Source organism: Myodes glareolus, chromosome 12 (assembly GCF_982192425.1).
Source record: "Myodes glareolus chromosome 12, mMyoGla1.1, whole genome shotgun sequence".
Taxonomy (NCBI): Eukaryota; Metazoa; Chordata; class Mammalia; order Rodentia; family Cricetidae; genus Myodes; species Myodes glareolus.
The window spans coordinates 13,601,098-13,624,181 of NC_142037.1; the positions used below are offsets into that span (position 1 = coordinate 13,601,098).

At 42.0% G+C, this 23,084-nt stretch overlaps 1 long non-coding RNA gene across 5 annotated transcripts in view; it reads left to right on the forward strand.

The window, feature by feature from the left end:
- The first annotated feature begins 12,138 nt into the window (after positions 1-12,138).
- The window catches only part of LOC125397570 (uncharacterized), a 55,892-nt gene continuing 44,946 nt past the window's right edge, over positions 12,139-23,084 (forward strand). For 3 of the 5 annotated variants that reach the window (XR_015739379.1, XR_015739378.1, XR_007231092.3), the window contains exons 1-2: positions 12,139-12,268; positions 12,726-12,885. This is a non-coding gene — a long non-coding RNA (uncharacterized LOC125397570). Of the gene's footprint in view, positions 12,269-12,725; positions 12,886-22,049; positions 22,136-23,084 lie in introns of all 5 variants that reach the window. The other 2 variants (XR_015739380.1, XR_015739381.1) reach the window with 1 other exon arrangement.

Sequence of the window (23,084 nt, forward strand, 5' to 3'; positions counted from 1 at the left end):
TGACTCCTCCAGTCCCCCCCCCCTTTTCTACATAGTTCCTTAAGTCCTGAGGGGAGGGGTTTGATGAAGACATCCCATTTAGGACTGAGTGTTCCAAGGTCTTTCCCACTCCACAGTGGCCAGCTGCGGGTCCCTGTGTTTGTTCCCGTCTACTGCAGGAAGAAACTTGACTGATGATTGTTGAGCAAGACATTAAACTCTTAGCAGTCATTTCTAGCTCCATTCCTTTGGCAGAACAAAAGTGTTTGTTTTCTTCCTAGGCCCATGGTTTATACAGGTCAAGGTTCTTGGCCACCTGAGTGGTGTCCAGCATGCCCGTCTTGTGGAGTGGCCCTTACATCAGATCAGATAGTGATTTGTGCTCTGTTGCATCAGTGTAACGGCAATCAGGTCACCCCGTTGATCAAAGGGTTCCTGGCTTGGTGGGTGCAGCCTTTCTTCTTTGACAGAATGCAGAGGACCTTCCAGTACTGTGAATAGAGCCCTAGTCAGTCAGAGTGAATTCTCAAGTTGGGTACCAGCTTAACTTCTCAATGTTCATTGAGATATGTAAGTATTATCTTTAGCAATAGGGCCTTATTCTCAGTTTGTGGAGAGTGACCAATAGCCTTGGCAATTGTCTGAGTTGTTTGGAGGTTTCCACAGGGTCCCTTTGGCTAACAACTCAACTAGATTTAACTCATTCCTGGTCCTGGAGGTTTCACTTGGTGTCAAGAGATGCCTTCTTGGGGCTTTATTCCCACCAACCGCTCTTACTTCATGATACCATTTAGATTTCTTCCATACATATACATTTTAAGAAGTTTATACTATAGTAGGTTTCCATAGGAGCCTCAAATGGCCCTGAGTTTTAGCTGTCCCTCCCATATTCTCTTCCTTGTCTACCTTGCCCTTCCCCGTATCTGTTTAATCCTCCTGTTCCAGCTTCTACTTCTTACTCTCTAAGTAACTATATATTCTCTTTCCCCTTTCTTGGGAGCTCCTCCCCCTCCTTCCCAGTTCCTTAATTTATACCTAATTTCTGTGATTATGATGATTATAGCATGCCCATTAAAGGCTTAAAAGCTAACATCCACATATACAAGAATACAACCATGTTTGGTTTTCTGGGTTACTTCACTCAGGATAATTTTTTTCTAGCTTTATACATTTACTTGTAAACTTCATGATTTAGGTTTTTTCCAACACCTGAGTAATATTCATTGTGTAAATTTATCACATTTTTATTATCATTCATCCACTAAGGAACATCTGGCTGTTTCTATTTCTGGCTATTATGAACAGAGAAAGCAATGAGCATGGTTAAGCAAATGTCTCTGTAGTAGGATGTAGAGTCCTTTGGGTATATGTCCAAGAAAGGTATAGCTGGATCTTGCAGTGAATCTATTTCCATCTCCCTGGGGAACCACCACACTGGTCTTCATGGTACAAACTTGCAGTCCCATAACAATGGATGAATGTTCTCCTTATCCCAAATCCTCACCAGCACAAGCTACCGTTTCTTTTATTGATCTTGGACATTGTGACTGGCGTAAGGTGGAATCACAAAGTAGTTTAATTTTCATTTTCCTGATGGCTAAGGATGTTGAACATTTCTTTAAGTGTTTCTCAGCCACTTGTGTTTCGTATTATGAGAATTCTCTATTTAGATATGTACCCCATTTTTAAATTGTTTTCTTGATATCCAGGTTTTTTAGTTTTTTATATGTTTTAGATAATAGCTGTTTATCAGATGTGTAACTGGTAAAGATCTTTACCCATTCTGTAGACTGCTGCTTTGTTTGGACAATGGTGTTCTTTGTGGTGCAGAAGCTTTTTAGTTTCTTGAGGTCCCACTTATTAATTGGTCTTAGTGCCTGTTCAGAAAGTCTTTTCTTGCACCTAATTTGAATAGGAGAGGCTAGATCTTTGACTGTGAGCAACACTGAATTCATGATCTTTCTGCCTCTGCTTCCTGAGTAAATAAACATAAATGAACATGTCTAACTGGTATTTGCTTCTTTTTGTTGTGATACTTGATATATCTTTTAGCAGTATGGAATGCACTAATATTATAAATTATAGACATGAAATTGGCATTCAGTGTAAACCCACTAGAAAACTGTGTTTGAGTACATATGTTATTTTATTATCTGTTCAAGATCATTAATAATAATTTTACCTATTATATATATATATATATATGTGTGTGTGTGTGTGTGTGTGCAGCCAGAGATCATCCTTAGTTATTGCTTCTCAGTTTCCATCCATCATGTGTGTTGAGATAGGTTTCATCCTTGGCTTAGAGATCACTGGATGAGGTAGACTAACTAGCCAGTAGGCCCCAGAGTCCATTCACCCATCTCTGCTTTTTCGCTGCTGGGATTACAAGCACTACCATTGCACCTAGTAACTCCCGTGGGCTCTAGGGATGGGATTAGGGTCCTTTTGCTCCATGGGAAGCCAAGTGACCTCCCCAGCCCTTATATCGGTTGAGCAGAAGTTGAACAGTCTGATTCACAGGGTTTTGTGAAATCTTGAAAACATGAAAAATATCAGTCTCCACAAAATTACTCTTTATTGTTTACCTAATCTGAATCAGAATTTTTTTAGTACATCACATATTATATACATAATTAATTACATACAGTGGAAACACCAAAACCATAGCACCAAAATTCTGTCTTGAGCTGCCCTAACAAACTGACGTAGTCCTTGGCACTGAGAGGCCCATTGCAGTAACAGATTTGCTCAGTTTGCACCATGCAGTGTTTGGATGACCTGAAATGGTTTCCCCATTCCCATTCGTATGTTTTTGTTTTCTGTAACATTTGAGTCTTATCTAAAAACTTGTGCATAGTTTTTGTACTTATCATGTAAAGTTATATTTGGTATTTATACAGACTATATTCCTAGTAGTCCATCAGAGCCAAATAATCAGCGTCAGACACTTTAAAGTGGGTTCTTTTCCATCTTTCATAGATGCACTCAATTATCCTTGACTCCAGGGCTTGGGCCGATGGCACAGTGACGAAGAGTGGTGGCCTGTGTCTGTCCACACAGCTTCACAGGCATGTCGGATTGTAGAAGACGAAGACTTTATTCAACAGACAACATACTCTCATTCTAAAAAAAAAAATTAATTAAAAAATAGAAGTTCAGTCCAGAAAGTGGAATGCAAATGGGCAAGTGAGTAACTGTCTTCAAACATGTACTTTGTGTCCTTGTCTTCATACTGAACTCCTCAGGTCTGACTGGGATAAATGTCACATCTCAGACTGATTCTTCTCTCCTAGTCCTTTCCTCTGTGTCTTGGGTTCTTCGGGCTTCCTTCTTTGGTTTTATTGTGGGTGGCCTGGGCTTTGATCTCTGATCAGCTCTAGCTTACAGCCCAGACCTTAGCTTTGGCATGACATAAAGAAGGACATGGGTGTCCCCCGAAATCTAAGTAGACAAGCTCTCACCTCTTCTGTGGCGAGGTCTGAGACTGACAGGATAACTTCAGAATTTATTGTCTCCCAATACATGATGGGAAAAGGCAAAGTCATACGGGTGTTTTGGCATCAAGAAAGCGCACCGATGAGAATAAGTTTGAAGTTCGGCATTTCTCTCTTTCTCACGACACTTGCGGGACCACCTTGAGCTTAAGAATTTAAGCTTCCCTGTTGGTATTGTTGCTGACACTGAATGGTTAGAACAGTTTTTCAGAATCCACATCATTTTCTGGTAAAAAAAATTACTAAAATAGTTTTTACAACTGTACAGTAAATGTAAAACTGACTGATAAACCAAAAAAGTCAGTCTCTATTAGTCTAATTAATTCTTAGAAAGGCAAAAAATTAGGAGTTCTAAATGTTTTCTTTGCAAATAGCATTTTATATTTTCTGATTATTTAAAACTTTTTCTTTAGGAAGAAAAAAGAGCGTAATATATACAGTTCATTGTCTACGCAGAATGAGAAAGCATATGAAATAGTAACCTATTGGAAGAAAATGGTTAGGTAGCAGATGTTCTAATATACAGTACCATGCTCCCTTAAAGTTAAGGTGTCATAAATGAAGGGTTCCGGCATTCAGACAACTCTGGAGTTTCAGGAGAGGCGCTGCAAGGGTTTTCCTGTTCACCAAAGTCTGCACATAAATTCATTGTAAGCCCGGAAGCAGGTGGCTTTTAACAGATTTTGCATTTGGTGTCTTTAAGCAAAAGGATGTTCATTGGCAGGTCAGACACAGCCCTACGGCTACACTGATGGTTAGTTCATCATTTTGAAGTGGACCCCAGTGCCTTTGTGTCCCCCAAACTAAAAGCAGCATACATGCTGAATCCCTACGCCTGCTATATTAGTTACTAGAATGGTGGAAAAATGCTTGTTTACTACCAGCTGACATTTTCCCTCCTTTATTAAAAGATTTCATTACATTTGAGAAAGTGTAGCTGAGAGGCTTGGCTCAGAAAATACATCCCTTGACACGTCCAACTTCAGTCTGTAGTGCAGACATTTCCACAGACTGTATTCTGAGCACCAGAGATTTGTATTACATAGTTCTTTATATTTTTTCACACACATAATTGGATTTTTTTAAAAAAAAACTGTGACTCATTGACCAGCTACTAAACAAGCTCCAAACTTTATCCGACGAGTTCATAACCTGAAGTCAAGTTGTAGGTGATGTTTGTAATTCTCAAAATGCCAACATTTGTCATTGTGAATTATGTCTCCTTTAGGGAATTCCTTTACCGAAGAGAGGCAGTCGTTTCTGACACTAATCAGATGCCTCTGTGCTGACCCTCTTCCAAATGGGGCCAGCTTTCTAGGCTATTAGTATTTAAAAAGAAATAACCACTCAGTGTAGCATTTCAGTAAATAATGACCTGTAAGACCTGCTAGCCATATTCCCCATCGCTTCCCTGTGATTAACTTGGGAAACATTACAGGGCTTTACTCAGTCAGCTGGGCAACGGCTTGGAGTTCTTCGTTTACAATTTTTTTTTCTCACTTAATCCGTGGCTTTGATTTTTTTCTTTTTTTTTTCCTTGTAAATTCCTATATATAAAGATTAGAAACTGCTTCTGGCTATGCGGAATTACATGCTTTTAGATGAAATTCAATCCATTGTGAAAGGGTTTGTTCAGAGCCACACTCCTTTTTCCTTGTTGAATCTAGATGAGATGGAGAAGGACAGTAGTTAACTGGGGACAGAAATTGTGTTACTCCATTTAAAAAAGCTGTAGTAATAATTTTGGGAAAGACCAGGCAAATTCAGTGCCAGTGAGCTTACTTAAGCCTTTTAAGGAAAAAGAGGAAATACCAAGAGATAATTAAAAGCGCAGCGCTGTCTTTGCCTCTGGAGTGCCTTCGACTGCTGTCTTTATATAGGTCATGCCATTATGAAGGTGGGGATTTCAAAAGAATCCGTGGCATCTAACAAAATGACGGTTTTGTAATGATTTTTAATACTCTTCCTTGTGTGAACTGTTTCAAAGAAATGTATAGTAGTAAAAAGGGAAGCTTGGCTCTCATGAGCAATTGGATCTTGAGTTCTTCTTTTTTTCTTTTTAAAAAGTGTAACTGGTTAACATTTTGGAGAATTCCTGAAAACGTTTTGCCTTCTCCCAAATGATTAGGGGGTGTGCTCCTAAGTCAGCCACAGAGGAGCTACCAAGGGAGCGAGTGTTTCATTTGCTATCTATTGAGGCCAAAATGCACGCTCCATGTGGGGATGGGTACACATCTGTGGGCAAGAGCTGAAGATTCTGCTGAAGGGTCACTTGGACCCCAAAGCAGCAGATTCTTTAAATGCATGGGTTCTATGTTTTATTTCCTTATGTCTCAACTCCTAGGAATGGCAGAACATCCCCAAAGACCCCAGCATTGTTCTTTGCAGTCTCCTCTGCCTTTCACATTTCTCCCTAGATTTATTAAGCAGATTTTTGTTTTGCTTTGTGTAAATGAGTTTTATCTCAAAGTAGCCATGACACTCCAGTTTCTGAACCCGTGCTTAATGGATAAGCCTTATTCTCTTACTTCCTCATTCCCCAGTCTGAACCTTCAAGCTTGCTGCTCTCCTGTGTTTGACATTAGCCGTGGATGGCTCTCAGGAGTCATTCAAAGATGGGAAATGAGTTTTGTTTTGCTTTTTTCTTCTTCCTTAATTGACTTGGCTGGGAGGTGTTCATATTGAAGGGATGCTGGGAAAAGAAAATGAGCAGACATTCTAGGGAAGTGAGGTAATCGTACTGGGCAGGAGGTGGTTCCGGAAGTTTCTGCTAGGAGTGAACTTGAGCCTTACCAAGCGTGAGTCTCCCAGTTTGGGGCTCATTGCTTTACCACAGGAAGAGCTGTGTGACCAGTTCGCCCCTTCCCTATAGACCCCTCTCATCTCCAGCAAGTGTTACCAATTGGTTATTTGTTTTGGAAAATTCTACTTAAAAAAAAAAAACAAAAAACAAGATGAAGGCTTCGTTGAGCTGAAACTTCAGATTACTCAGATAAACCACTGTTGAATAGGAAGCTGGAAATGCTGGGCTAAAGAGGACGAGCTTCCTGGGAAATAAACTCACAATTTGACTAGGAAGAGAACCCTGAGCAGGGGCCAGGGTCCGCAGGGCAGATGCAGGTTGGGAGGCATCAGCAAGACTGACTGCCGCCTGCACAGCCCCCGCGTCCCGCAGCGTGTGCTCGCCCAGTGGGTGAATGAAGTCCTCTGGAAGCTGCACTTGCCAAGTCTTGGGCTGACTCCTTTCAATGCAGTAGGCTTGAAGTTTGCTTTGAAATCACAGGAAGAACGACTCTCTATAAACTAAATGGCTATTGTTTTCACTAATATGATTATGTCACACTTAACCCCCAGTCCCTCCCAGACAACAATTGAACCAAAGCAAGCATCTGTCAGTGGAGCCTGAGGTCAAGCTAGTTCACTTCTGCCTGTAGCCAGACTTTATGTAAACTACTGCAATGAAAGCAAAGAACTCTAATATGTTTTGAAGGTCCACACTTACTAAAAACATAATTTGAAGTGAGAGTGCACACAGAGAGAATAGTATTCATATTCTTCAAAGAAAATGAGTTCTACTTTTTGTGTTTTCTTGGATGAAGTTGACAGAAAAAAGATTCTGGACTTCCAAGTTCTGAAATGTAGTGACAGACTCTGGGTGTTTTTTTTTTTGTCATTTCTTTTAACTAAATTTTGATGCTGTTAGGGGCCAATTAGAGCTCAGAAATATTCTGTGTCGTGGAGGTATGTGAGGACGAATGGAAGCTTTTAACTCTTGTGCTTGAGATTTCCCAGTGAGAAAAGGAAGTACTCTCCACGCCCCCAGATGTGTGCCCTTCTCATTATAACAGGCCGCTAGACTTTCATGCTTTTCAATTATTTCTATGAAAGATATTTACCCAGCGTCGTTATAGTTCAAGCTGAGGCCAGAGAACGGGATTCTTGCCCTGTTCCCGTTCCCGTATTGTGTACTAAAGCAGTTATCAATTAACAAATAAGAATCCTCACACTTTGACGCACTGCACTGAGACGATAAAGACCACTTGCTGACAAAGATGAAGGCAGGGCAAACAAGAACGAAGAAAATAATACAAACTTTTAAACTGTCAATCTCAGATTCAGGGACAATGACAATGGAGGCCAGGCCAGGGCCACAAATTCACAGTGCCTCTTGCAAATGTGCTTTTGCTGGATGCATGTTTAATAGAGGACGTACGGCAACAGTGACAGGAGCCAACTTTTGCCCAGACTTAAAGGGGTGATATTCAGTTACACGGCTCAGCCATACTCACAAGCCCAGAGAGGATCACAGGCATCTTACGAGTGTTACTGGGTGTAGCTTCAGTCCCTTCCCTTGACAAAGTTAGCTCCACTAACTGCCACGCTGTTGAGGCTATTTACATCAGTGACCTAGGGCAGCAAAACTTACTCTCCTCTGTCCATTCTTCCCAAGGTCCGGCAGAAAGAACCACTCAAAATGAAAGAGGGTCTTTTCCTGCCCCTACACATGTCCCTCTCATTTGCTCCTAACAGTGTCAAAATTTTAGTTAAAACAACAACAAAAAACCTCAGCTAGACTCTGTCGCTACATCTGAGATTCAGCGCTTCCAAATGCTGGTCTCTTCTCAGGAAGGGGTAGTTCAGACTTAGAAAGTCACGCACAATGAACATGCTGGCACAAACTGATACACAAACTGCTGAAGGAGTCGTTCAGTACGCTTTAAGACAGGCGGGTAATCGTTAAGCAAGCAGAGTGGTCACAGTGGGCTTAAAGCAGGCAACATTCCCTCGGGTTATTACAGACAGAGGGAGACTCAAGTTCATATACCTGTGGGCCCACATTTCTCAATCTTTTGGTCTTAGAAGAGGGGCCAGAAATTTGAGACCTTTGTGTGAAATCGCCTTACCAAATAAATAAAGTTTCATTTATAAAATATTGCTCTCATAATTTTTGTTTTCAGAACCCCGTGCGGACCATCCTCGCATGTCTGTGGTAAGACTTAGAGCCCAACAGTCTTGTGTGGTTGGTAGCTTTAGTATGATTAAATACACAAAGGCTGTATTCCTTTAAGGAAAGTAGTTTCAAAAATATTCTTTTTTCGGAAAATATTTTTTTCAGTCCATATGCATGAACTCCTTTTTTAGGCTTGGATCATTTTGACAGGAAATGCCAGGTGCTGTGTGTACTCCAGTGCGTCACTGGGGACATTTTCCTGCCCATTACAACTTTCTCAGAGCAGGTTCCTGGGGGCGCCTGCATTTGTTCCAAGCCCTAGAATATCTTCAGGGTTGCTACTTCTGCTTAATTCATCTCCGTTACGGGACAAGTGTTTCTGCGTGCTGATCAACATGGGGACCAGCTAGAGTGTCTGCGAAGGGCAGCAGCACAACTAGACCTTGGGTTTGGCTTGCTCCCTTTGGATGCACTATATCTGATGAAGATTTTGGGATCGGTGGAGAACTGGAGCTCAACACCACTCTGAGAAGAAGAAGAAGAAAAAGGGGAGGAGAGAAAAGCAGAAAACAGAAAAACAACAGCGGCAGCATCAATTAATAGTAATAATAATAGTTTAAAACCAAGTAAAAACAGACTTTGCACCCTCCTCCCCGCCAATGCGGAGCTAATTGTCAGGGTGTGACCTGCACAAAACATCTGTGACCTTCTGTATTTTAGAAGTTCCAAGAGGAAGCCATGGCTCTGGCTGCCACCACTGGCTGAGCTGGTCAGCAGGAAACTTGGTTTGCCAGGAAAATAAGGGAGGAACAAGAAAGACTTTTCTCCCCAACTTCCCCAGATGCTTCAGAAGCCAGAGCTGATTGACTGAATAGACCGATCTGAAGGACTCTGTCTTGTCTAGTGTGTATGAGACATGACAGGGCACATGAGGGTGTAGCCGGCACACTGGAAACCTTTTTCCCTTCAGGCAGTCCACCGGGTGCACAGGAGGGGTCTTCTGCAGAACTTCCCTTCCTCCCCGGAGGACTCCACTGTCTCCTGGGGTCTCCCAGAGGTCATCAGCTGGGAAGCAAGAAGGAGAACTGATTGGTATGTTTTAGAGCCAGCCCAGCAGCAGAAGCCAATGCTTCTGCCACATTCCGTTGTCCAGGACTTAGTCACAGGGGACGCTGTGCGTCCTTCCATTCACCCGGGAGGAGGAGACAGTTTGTGTCAACACCACCACCTGTTGCTCCTCGGAGCAGAGAAGGGAGAGTGAGGGCCAGCACAGTCCTCTCCTTTTCCTTCCTCCCCATTTCTTCTCTTCTCCTCTGTCTCTGCCTGCTGGCTGGTCCCAAACAAGAAGGCCAATGGACAGCTAGCTTGCCTTTTTCTTTTTCTTGTGAGATTGGTCTTCAGATAGTAGGGAAGGAAGAAGTTGCTTCAGTTTGGCGCTCACAAGCTAATTTGTGATTTCTGTCATTAATTCCCTTCCTGTGGTGAGCTGCTTTCAAGGACCCGGCCTCCTTCTCTTCTTTAGTCCAAACTCATAGGACCACACACGTTTATGTGGGATGCATGAACGGCTTTCCAATCCACCATACACATACCTTCCCATTACTTCTATTGACAGGAGTAAATAATTTAATATATTGATTTGTTGGCTTTCCTAAGTGGTTTCAGCCAGAGGACCTTACGATGCCACACAAACAGTTAGGTCATTTTATTCACCCTGGTAAGTACTTGGGGCAACGGGAACAAAGCTCCGATTTCTTTAGTTCATAAGGAGGAACCAACAGACGCTTTTCCAAGTTGTCTTATCCCTAGGAATTCTTGAGTTCTTAAAACTCTAAATCATCTGATTCCACAGCTTCACCAGGTAGAAGTAAATAGTTCCTGAAAGTCGATAAAGATTTGCATTTAACTCTTTTACATTAGTCATGAAAATTATATGAAATTCATGCATCATATATTTTAGATATTTTGTTTTGTTTTGTTTTTCGAGACAGGGCTTATCTGTGCAACCTTGGCTGTCCTGAACTCTGCAGATCAGGCTGGCCTCAAACTCACAGAGATCTGCCTGTTTCCCAAGTCCTGGGATTAAAGGCGTGTGCCACCACTGCCTGGCTAGATATGTATTTTTAATGATTTATTTATTTTTACCTTATGAGTATGAGTGCTTTTATCTGCCTATATAAATGTGTACCATATGTGTGCCTAGTGCCCTTGGAGGCCAGAAGAGGGCGCTGGATCCCCTGAACTGCAGTTAGCAGGCAGTGAGCTCTCCTCCATGTGAGCTGTCATGTAGGGTCTTCTGCAAGAGCAGCAAGTGCTCTTAACCTCTCTAGGTAGATACTTCAAACCATTGCTATTAAAACATTAAGACCCTAACTTCCAAACCAGAGTAGTTGGGGTATATATTTAAAGGGCTCACTAAATACAAGAGCTTTAGTCCCATCAGGTTACAGGAGATGTCCAAGTAGTTTGTGAACATGGTTTTCTGGTGTCAGACCTCATGTTCCTATGAAACACCCTTAGACAAATATACCTGATTATGAATTCTAAGTACTAAACAGCAGCAAGAAAGGTAGTGTTTCTAATGCCAATGGCTGATGTGGGGAGGCATTTATGTGCTCACCAAGTCAAGTAAAAGATGACTATTTAATGCATTGCACGCATAGTTATTATGTAATAAAGACGAACTGTCAGATGGGTTTAAAGTGACATTTTGGAAGGGTTTGTCGACCAGATTCAGTAAATCTGAGATTTGTGCATTTTGCTTTGAAGTTTACTCTTGATTCAGATCTTCAGTAAAAAGGTAGTTTCCAAATCACTGATCTGTGAATACTGCTTGTGATTAATTACCCTTTTATAATCTCAGGAATTCTGTTCTCTGCTCTATTTTGAATACCTCGGACTCCATGGGGAGTTGTATTTTGGCTGGTATATTTGGGACTGCTAATAAACACCCACTTCCTGTTTTTCTTACTACTGTGTCTAGCAAATTGTAAAATGACTTGTATTGCCTTTCCGTTTCTTGTGTGTTTAACAAGCCTTGATTTATGTTGTGGAATTATCTGCATCAAAGAATCCTTGCCAACAAAGTTCTCATAGCTTCACAATGTAAGATACTGTATCTTTTTCTTGCAGTACAAACTTGAAGGGTGATAGGAAAAATAGCTCTATTTCATCAGCACAGAGAACTTGGAATTTTAGTATTTTGAGCTCTCAATAACTCTTGAGAAGTTTATTTTTCATGTATGCTTAAAAAGTCATTAATTTTTTTCTTTTAGCAAAACACATTGCAAGACAGAAAAAAAGCTCTTTTTAAGTATAAGTCTCAGGCTCAAGTCTAAGCACTGGGTTAAACCAGAAAAAAGACTGTTATTACTGTTATTCCTGCCAGGTTTTTAGTTTGCAAAATTCCCTGGTTGTTTTCGTTGGTAACTTGTGTCTAACTAGTTCGATGTCCAGCTCCTGTGGTATAGGCTGCACAGGAATATAGGTTTAGGCTGGTACAGGCTGTATGTCCAAGCAGAGAAAGTTGGTAGCGTAGCTGGTCAGAGATTCCCCCAGGGGTGAGGCACCCAGGGGAGGAGAGCCTGGTGGTTACACACTAGCACCACAAGGAGGTAACTTCCTTTGCCATCCAAGGCAGTTACTGAGTGAATGTTCAACAGCTATTCTTTCTCCTTGGCATATGTAACAGGATTAATCTTTAACAAGTCGCAGGAGCCTGGAATCTTTGCCCTCTTCATACTCACCCACCAGCATAGCAGCCAGCACTGCAGCTGCATGACGATGATCATGGACCTCCACAAAACATGGGCAGAGCGAATACCCACTACACACCAGAGAGGTACACTCCATGCCCCCATGACCTGAATGGGAATAGAAGAGTCAGACAGTCGATGAATCTGGCCCTGTATTGACTGGAGAGCTGTTCCACCCTTAGACTTGAGCAATCCGGTTCCTACTTTTAGTGCATACTATTTTGCTTGTGGTCTGGTGATAATTAGAGTTCCCCAGAGGAGCAGAACCAATGGGAAACTGTTTCTAAACTGATAATGGTCTCTGTAAATTTATTCTAAATTGAAAATATTCTAAGTTAAAAATGCATTTAATACACCTTCCTAATCTAGCATAGCCTAGACCAACTTAAATATACTCAGAACACTCTACTAGAGAGTTCTTTGGGGGCAAAAGGACCCAACATAAAGTGTATTTTATATATGTATTGTATGTATGTAATAAAGTATTGAGTATCATGCAATGTGTTGACTATAACACACCATATTGTTTTCCCCTCGGAATAGGTGGTTGATTGGGAGCTGAAGCTCTGTAATACTTACTGCCCAGCTTTAGAAGAAAACACCATACCAAATGTCACCAACTTGGAAAAAGAAAGAAAATTTAACAACTAAAGTATAGTTTCTGCTGAATATGACTGCAACTCTGAGCATTCATGAATACGTAGTAAGTGGGGTGATTGCAAATTGAACCAGGGCATGTACATTATATGTCTTCCAGAGGGTTGGGTGGAGCTTGGAATAATAAGAAATAAACGGGTCTCACTACACATGCGTCCCAGGCCCTGGGTATGGGGTGGAGCCAAGGATGACAACATAGATGTAACCAACCCTCAACTTCTCCCTTTACTGTGTTGGCTATGCTAGGGGCAGGCCTTCCTTCCCTTAGTATTTTCTTTCCTATCGACAATATTTCCTAAATAAAATAGTAAAAATACAAAATATTGTGAAAACACAATATATTAAGGTTTCCTCTCCCTTATCTCCTCCCAGATCCTCCCCCCTTCCCTATCCATCCAAGTCTATGCCTTCTTTCTCTCTCTCTCTTTAGAGGCATATTAAAACAGGTATATTAAAAGAAATCAAACCAGAAGAAAACAAATCAACCAGCAAACAGAAAAAAAAGAACACAGGAAACACATACACACAGAGAAACACACACATGCGCACACAAACGTCTGTTAAAATGTAAAATCAGAAACCATAATCTATAAGTAGAACACCCATAAGGTAATAAATGCCCAAGCAGAGCATTATGAGACGAAGCATCTCCCAAATGCCGCTGAGTTCACTTTGTGGCAGCCATCTTTTTAAGTGTGGTTTGTGAATCCAGAAGATTCCATTGGAAGAAACTTAGAGTGGTTGATACTTGGAGACAGCTTCTGATTAGGGATGGAGGTTCCTGTTCACTTCCCCTCCCAGCACTGTACCGATCTGGCTTGGACCTATGTCGGCCCTCTGCACATTACCACAGTCTCTGTGGGTTCCTGTGTGCACCAGTCCTGCTGTTTCTGGAAGGCACTGTTTTCTTGGAGCTATCCATACCCTCTGGCTCTTACAGTCATTCACCCCCTCTTCTACACAGTTCCCTAAGGGGAGCACTGAGGGGTAGGGTTTGATAAAGACATCTCATTTAGGACTGAGTGTTCCAAGGTTTCTCACTTTCTGCCCACTGTCTGGCTGTGGGTCACTGTTTGTTCCCATCTACTGCAGAAAGAAGCTGTTCTGATGATGACCAAGCAAGGCATTGAACTATGAATATAGCAGAATGTCATTAGGAGTCATTTTATAGCTACATTTCTTTAGCAGAACACAGTGATTGTTTGTCCCCCTAGGCCAACAAACTATCTAGTCTCAGGTCCTTGGCTACCAGAGTAGTGTCAGGGATGGGCTCCATCTCATGGAGTGGGCCTTAAATCCAATCACATGGTGATTGGTTACTCTTAAAACATTGGTGCCACTACTGTGTTGACATATCATGCAGAGAGGTTGCCATTGCAGACTGAAGGGTTTGTAGCTTGGTTGGTATTTACCTCCCCTCTGGTAGTACGTAGAGTACCTTCCAGTGCCATGAACACTAGTCAGTATAGGTGAAGGCTCAAATTAAGCACCAGCTCAACTTCTCTGTGTTCAGTGAGATGTGTAGGTACTGCCTTCAGCAATAGGGCCTTACCTTCAGTCTGTGAAGAACAATCAGTAGTCATGGTCTGAATTATTTGTGGGTCTCCATGGCGTCCTTTGTCTAACAGTTGAGTTTCAGTGCTGGCAATGGAGGCCTCAGTTGATAGCAAGAGATGTCTTGTTAGGACTTTGTCTCTCCAACCTCTATTATTTGGGATTCCATTTAGGGTTATTTCATATGTACATATATTTTAAGAAACTTTACTGCAGTAGGTTTCTATATGACCCCTTAAATGGCCCTTAGTGTTGTCTGTCTCTCCCGTATTCCCTTCCTTCCATTCTAATCTCCTCCCCATGTCTTTCAATAACCATCCATCTAGTCTATTTCCTCTTCCTTGGGAGATCCTTCCCTCCCCTAGTCCTTCCTCTATACCGAATCTCTGTGGGTATGCCAATTGGAGCATTCCCAGTGAAGGCTTAAAGAACTGAGCATCCACATTCAAAAAATGCATTTATATTTGTCTTGTTGGGTCTGGGTTACCTCACGCATGATGATTTTTTTTCTAGCTCCACTTATTTACCTTTGAAGTTCATGATTCAGTATATTTTTTGTTTTTATTAACATCTGAGTAATATTCCATTATAAAAATCTACCATACTTTCATTTATCTCTTGATGTACATCTAAGTTGTTTCCAATTTCTGACTATTATAAATAGAGCAGCAATGAGCATAGCTGAGCAAATGTCTCTGTAGTAGATGTAGAGTCCTTTGGGTATCTGCCCAACAGTGGTATAGCTGGATCTTGAGTTCTAGCTATTCCCATCTCCCTGAGGAACCACGGTACTGATGTCCATGGTGGCTGTACAAACTCGCTGTTCCAATAACAATAGGTGAGCGTTCCCCTATCCCCACACCCTTGCCACCATATGCTGTCATTGTTTTATCGATTTTGGACATTGTGACTAGTGTAAGGTGGAATCACATGGTAGTTTTAATTTGCATTTCCCCGATGGCTAAGAAAGTCGAACATTTCTTTAAGTGTTTCTCAGCAGTTTGTGTTTCATCTTTTGAGAATTCTCTGTTTATACCCCATTTTTAAATTGGGTTATTTGCTTTCTTGATGTTCAGTTATTTTAGTTCTTTATATATTTTAGATATTAGCTGTCTATCAGATGTGTAGCTGGTAAAGCTCTTTACCCATTCTGTAGACTGCTGCTGTGTCTGGATGATGCTGTCCTTTGAGGTACAGAAGTTCTTCAGTTTCATGAGGTCCTATTTATTAATTGTTGTTCTTAATGCCTGTGCTATCAGTGTCCTGTTCAGAAAGTCTTTTCCTGTGCCAGTGACTTCAAGGCTATTCCTGACTTTATCTTTGATAAAGTTCGAAAATATGGCCTTATGTTGAGGTCTTTGTACCACCTGGAGTTGAGTTTTGTTCAGGATATATATATATATATACACACACAAAATATATTATACAAAACAATATATTAATTGTTGATATTTTGTTGTTATGGTGTAAGTTCTCCACTTTGATTTGCAAATCTGGGTTTATTTATTCCTTCTGTTTTCTTGGTGTGCTTAATAATATCAGATTAAAAATTTCCTTTTAGCACCTTCTGTAGAGGTGGATTTGTAGTTAGATACTGATTAAATTTAATTTTAACACATTTTTCTTTCTTTGGCTATTGTGGTTGGTAGTTTTGCTGGGTATAGTAGTCTGGGCTGGTATCTGTGATCTCTTAGAGTTTGCATATTAGAACTTGTAGAATAGATGTCTAGATCCTTCTTGCTTTTAGAGTCTCCATTTAGCAGTCAGGTGCTATTATAATGGGCCTGCCTTTGCTGCATAGCCTTTTTCTCTTAGAGGCTTTAATAACCTTTTTTTTTGTTCTTTACTGTCTTAGTTAAGGTTTTTATTACTACGAAGAGAGTCATGATCACAGCAACTTTTATAAAGAAAAACATTTAATTAGGGTGTCTTACAATTGAGAGGTTTATTCCATTATCATCATGGTGGGGCCTGGTGGTGTATAGGCAGACATGGTGCTGGAAAAGGAGTTGAGAATTCTATATTTTGATTCACAAGCAACAGGAAGTTAACCATGTATCACACTGAGCATATCTTGAATGAAGGAGCCCTCAAAGCCCACCTACACAGTGACACACTTTCTTCAACAAGGCCACACCTACTCAAAGCCATGCCTCTTAATAGTGCCACTCCCTATGAGCTTATGGGGGCCAATGACATTCAAACTGTCACATGTATATTTAGTGGTTTGATTATTATGTCTCATGGGGAATTTCTTCTTTTGATCCTTTCTATTTGATGTTTTGTATGCTTCTTGTATCTTCATAGGTACCTCATTCTTTAGATTAGGGAAGCTTTCTTCTATGATTTTGTAGAAAACATTTTCTTTGCCATTGACTTGGGTTTCTTCTTCTTTGCCTTTTTCTTCTTCTTCTTCTTCTTCTTCTTCTTCTTCTTCTTCTTCTTCTTCTTCTTCTTCTTCTTCTTCTTCTACCATTTGTGGATTTTGCTTTTTCATAGTGTTCCTGATTTCTTGGAATCTTCATGCCAGGATTTTATAAACACATTTGTTGACCTAGCCATCCATTTCTTCTGCCATGTCTTCAATACCTGAGATTCTTTCTTTCATGGCTTGTATCATGCTGGTGAGGCTGACCTTTATTTTTGTTTGAATTCCTAAAGTTTTTATTTTCAGTTTTATTCCAGTTTGGATTTAGTGATTCTATTCCTTTATTAAATTCTACTTGAATGTCATGAATTGTTTTTATCATTTCATTTCATTCTTCTTCTTCTTATTATTATTTACCATAGACTTCACTCATATACTCTCTAAGGTCCTTGAGTATGTTCACAAAGGCTTTTTTGAAGTCCTTGCTTTGCCCTATAGCTGTTGTCTTTTCTCCAGGCCTACTGTAGTAAGATTACTGGGTTCTGCTGGAATCATATTGTCTTGTTGTTATTGATTGTGTTTTTGTATCAGTGTGTAGGAATCTGGAGTTGACATATAGTCTTGTCTTTGTGTGAGTGCTTCTTCATTACTGATGGCCTCTCGGGCTCTTAGGAAAGTGTGGTAGCCTGCTAGGGAGTGCTTCTGCAGGAGTTTAGGTAGGTGGCAGCAAGGAATAGAGGCAGGCTAGGAGGAAGGCTGAGAGGGGATCTAGGAAGGACCTAAGAGGATCCTGTTTACACCTACAGATGGAGTCCACCAGGAATTAGAGGTGTGGTGGGCAAAGGGGATCCTGCAAGTATGTGGTAGTAAGGGGAATAATTATCTAGAGAGACAGGGATGAAAGGACTGGGGGATCTTGGGTCTGAACCAAGACTTGGAGTCTCCAGTGAATGAAGCTGAGGTGGGAGCAAGGGCACCTGGAGCACATTGTTATGGGGCCGAGGGTTCGAATGGAGAGACAGTAATGCAGGACAGGAAGGATAGTTGATTCACCTAGCTGACACCCTAGGTGTGGCCACTGGGGGTCCCACATTGAAAGTGTTTGTAGGTATCAGGCATTGACAGGAAGGAATGAACGCAGGCTAGAAAGAAGGTGAGGCTGAGAGGGTCCCCAGGAAGGAGAAATGGGGTGTCTATTCCAGTGTTTGACTGAGTCCCTCAGCAGGGAGACAGGAGGGAGGACAGGCCCCTACAAGCAGGCAGCTACAGTGCTGGGAAGAGCCTGGAGACCTGAGTGAGAGAGAAAGTCACCTGAGTCTCAGCCCATTGTGGCTGCTGGGGATCCCAAACAGAGAAGGTTTCTAGGCGTCTGCAGCTGCAGGAGGGCATGGCGGGAGGAGGAAAGGTGGCAGCACTCCAGGGTTTGGTGGAGCCTACCCGGACTGGAAGGAAGAAGGGAGGGAAGGCCTCTAAAGCAGGGCTGGGAATGGAGCTGGAGAAATGGTTAAGCATTTTCCTGAAGACTGTGCTTGCTTCTTCAAGCTCAGGCGAGAGCTCCTGTAGGCCTGAGCTAAGGGCGGAGTCCCAAGGGTGCCGTGCATGGCCATCTTCAGCCTCCTCAGTCTTTGACACAGTTCTCTGCTAATTGTGTGCGTGTGTGCGTTTGCATTTTTACTCCACGGCAGGGAGGCTCTTGCTTTTTCACACTCCCTTGTACTTGTGGTTAACAAAATTTTAAACATTTGCTAGTATAATCAAAGTGAAAATGGAGCTCATTATTGTTTTAATTTACATAGTCTTTTCGGTATAGAAGACTCACGAATTATAAGCACATACAGACACACGCAAAGAGATACACACACACACACACACACACACACACACACACAGCTCTAAAGCAGTGGTTCTCAACCTTCCTAATGCTGTGCCCCTCATGTTGTTGTGATCCCCAACCGTAAAGTTATTTTCATTGTCACTTCATAATTGTAATTTTTCTACCATTATGAATTGTAATGTAAACATCTGTGTTTTCCAGAGGTCTTCCAAAGGGGTTGAGACCCCTATCCCCAGGCTGAGAACCATAGCGATAAAGGAGACACACCTAGCATGCCAAGAGTAGAGACTTAGGTTAAAGAAAAAAGATATCAAACAGCTAAAAGGCAAGACATAGACTAAAGGAACACCTATAGCCAATACAAGATTACTACCTATAGTATCTATAACAAGACGCCCCAATAGAAACTGGACAAGTGATCCAGACAGACAGTACTCCAAAGCTGAAGTCACATGTGCCTGGAGCTCAGTGCGCATTTCTTAGTTGTTAGATGAGCAGAAGGAGCTGCAGAAGAGCTCTGCAGATGCCATGGCCTTGTGGGATCCTAGGCCACACTCCTTGGGAGGAACATTTGGGTTGGGAGGCTTACTGGGAAGAATTTCACAGGGAATAAGAAAGGTCCGATCAGGCAGAATGAGGGTTATGCTGGGGCGCTGGAGGTCACATTAGCTGAGACAAGGAACTAGACCCATGCCTTTGCACTGATCACTTACAGGTCCTAAGTTTCCCTAAGAAAAGGAAGTAGCCTTGGCAGGGCAGATCTGTTTGGCTGGGAGGACAGTCCAAGGAAACAGCTGGGAGCCATCGGTTGCCTTGCTCCTGGCAGCTGTGGATGCAGCAGGTGTTGGGTGGGGCACACCAAGCATCTACTACGTGCAGCATTAAGATTCAGTGAGTTAACCAAAACACTGTGATTAAGAACCCTGGTGCTGACATTCAGGCAGCTCACATTGAACACAGTTCTACCACTCAGCAGGCGAGCTTAGGCAAGTTAAGGGTTCCGAGTCTTAGGCACGGTACTATTTCAACAAGGATTTGTTGAGTGCCTAAGGATCCTGACTTGAGGCTGTTGCAGGGTCAAGCGAAGGGCTATACACTGAGAATTAGCTTGATGGGCAGTGGCAACCATTCCTTGTTGACAATTATTGGTCAACCCATGCAGGGCTTTTGATTTTTTTTCCAGTGTAATACTGCAAGAAACTCCCTTGGAATGTATCTCTGTGGATGCCTTAGATCAGGGGAACCCTCCTGTGTTCATAGGGATTGAGAGAAGTGCTGTCTCCTTTCAGTTAGAATATACCTTAGCTGGTGAGTGAAATGCTGGCTGGATGCTGTGCCCTCCACACCTCACAGCCGGTTGTTAGTACTTCATCCCACCTTCTCATGACTTAATTTCTGCCGCTCATAGGTCTCATTTAAGAGAAAGACCACAAATGCCTCGTCGCTTGCTCTACTGGATGACAACAGTAAGCAGCTTTTGACACTAGGAAATCCTTTCTTTTTTCAGTTTTTACCAGAATCAAACAAATTTTAGGGCTAGATAGGACCAAAGGGATCAACGGCTTCAAAGACTCCACAGGGTAATGGCTTTCTTTATCTGTCCCTCTTCTTTTCTTCTGTAGTGAGAAGCTGCTTCCCCTCATCCTCTACTGCCTATGCTACACATAACATTTTCAGTAGTAGCTCATTTTTCAAGGCCCCCCCAAAAAAAGCCAAAACCAAACAATAATAGTAGCAACAAAACAAACAAACAAACAAACAAAAGCCAGGCTAGCTCTAGTTGAAATAGAGATAGAAGACAGGACCTGGGTTTCTGTAGCTGCTTCTCACAGTCCCTCACAGTCCCTGATACATGTCATGGGCTGGAATTACGAGACTGATAAATCAATCAATCAATCGACCTGTTGATCAGATAACAGTAAGAATTCACTGGCGCGGTGCACCCAATGCGCTGTGAAGATGGAGACAAGACAGGCCTGTTCCTTTTTTTTTTTTTTCTCGTCACTGGCTCTTCTTGGCTTCTCTAACTGGGACCCCCTCTTTCCACCATCGGTGTCCCCAGGACTCCATTTTTGGACCTCACTCTTTTCTACAGTCACATCTTTGAAAATTCTTTATAATCTCACAGTTTAAAACCCATTCTTCTGCTCTTCTCCCCCAACTGACGCTGTGGGTCAAGTTCAGGGGCTCACTCCTCAAGGCGATCTTCTCCCAGGGTTAACAGTCCTGCACCGCGGTCAGAGAGTCTTCCCGAGTTTTCGGCAGTGTTCCAAACTGCCGACAAGTCACCCGAGCTCTGCTGAACTACACCTCATCTTGTTTAGACCTGGATGCCATTTTTGAAATGACAGGCAGAATTATTTCTTAGCAGAAGCAATTTCTTAATCTTAGGTACAACGGTGCAGAATCAAAAGGAATCCTATTAAGGGGTGATCTGAGAAAGCGTTGGGCTATATTAAACCAGAGGTATCAGCAGCCCTTTGGGAGAGGGTTTGCCTCAGGAAGCAGAGTGAGTCTAAGGAGTCAGCCCTCTGCAGGAGGAGATGGGAAGCATGTAAGCTGGGCTTGGTGTCTGCCTGCAAACCTGGAACTTTAGGACTCTCTGGTTCAACTTGCATCCTTCCTTATTTCTTTAAAATAGAAAATGTCTGTCTTGCTTTTTGTCAACTATTTAAGTAGTGAATGAGTCAGATCTGCGGTATTGATATGGAAATTGTTGCTGGGGACTTTTGGTTCTTTTATTTCTTATATCTGAAACATTTTTCCTAAAGTTTTCCCCAAATTCCTTCTGAACAAGAACCCAATGTCATGCGTTCGAATTCCTGCACTTGCCTTGGCATTATTTTTCCTGTTTCCCCCTTTGCTTTCCAAAATGTTATCAAACTATTTCTTGGGGGTCTATTTTATAAATCCAACTAAATCTAAAACCTTCCAAAGACAGGGTAGGAGCCATGGTGGTTTTTGTCTGTTTGTTTGGGTTTAGTTTTGCTTTTCTAGTTTTTCCCCCTTTATATCATACTCAAGAGCAAGGCTCATAAGGGCTAATGAAGACGCCAAGGCCTTGACTCCACTTTTGCTTGTCTCTTTGTTCTACTGTAATAATCTTGAAAGTCAATATCTTCTGCAAGATGAGAATATAAACATATAAACTAATACATAAACATAATAACTAATAGACATGTTAGTGGGCAGGGCAGACAATCAAATAGACACCAAGTAGTTATTTGAGCAACTAGGCTACTTCTCCTGGACTCTTTCCAACGGCTCCCCAGTTTAATACTGCCCACATAGTCTCATTGGCTGATCTCCTCCAGCTCTGTCTGCTCAACACAGCCTGATCTCCCAATCCCAGTTGAAATAGCCAGGCCTGATATCTTGACCAAGGAGGGCCCTAAACACTTGGAGGGTAGAATCAAGAAATTTCAGTTTCAACTGGCTGTTCTTTTACACACAGGGGAGGCAAATTCAGAAGGCCTTGTTGGTTGTACTTTCCCAACCATGCAGTTGAGCCTGAAAGAATACAGATCTCTGGTTAAAAACGTAAGTAAATAAGAGATAACTGACAAAGGAAAGAGGTTGCTTCAACTTCTCATTCTTGAGGCTCAGTTTTATTTTTGTCTCAAGGATCAGTGAAATATCCTGGCATCTACACTTCATCATCGTAATGATAAGTTTTTTTCTATAATTAGCTTGAATTGGCTTCTGCTATGGCTCAAAGTATCTTGACCGTGATATTATATGTAATATAATTTAGATTTGTAAACCAGATCTAGGTGATCGTTACTAACCAGTCTTTTGGTTGCTCTCTGCATTTTCTTGTTATTCCTGAGTCATCGATGGCAACAGGAATGTGCTACAAGATGTACCAAGGGACCTTTAGTAATGGCAATGCACCCTTTGTACTACGGCAGTCTGCCAAGGGATAATGGGGACAAGAAAAGAATTGGAACGTTTGTAGTATCTAGCTAAGACTGAGGCAGGGAAGACAACCTGGATGTCAGAACAGTATTCTGGGCAAGAATGACCGTGGAAGGGCTGGTGCTGGTGGGTCATGGCCAACAGAGCTAAGTGATCATGCCTTGTAACAAGCATGATTTTGGAAACACCACAGACCTGAACTTCACTCTCCCGTGGTCTATTTTGCTCTTGCATCCACTGTTTCCAAATGTGAGCTCTGATCGGTGAGATTAAAGCAATACAGATGTGGCTCAGGATCCAGCACCAAGTTAGTAAGTTAAACTGCTTTCCTTTAAGTTCACATTGTACCTTTCGAGACATTAAGAGTAACCCTGGCCCCCGCTCATATTCCCATTCCCATCTGTGTGAGGAGGCTGAGAACACACTGGCTGTTGGAATCCAGGCGAGAGTACCCTCATGCCTCTCTCCTCAAACATATGATGTCAGTCAGTGAGGTTCACTGAGGTCTGTTGGACACGACCCTGGAATTGGAACACTGGTGAAGAGCCTTGTCCTTTGAGAGGCACATAAA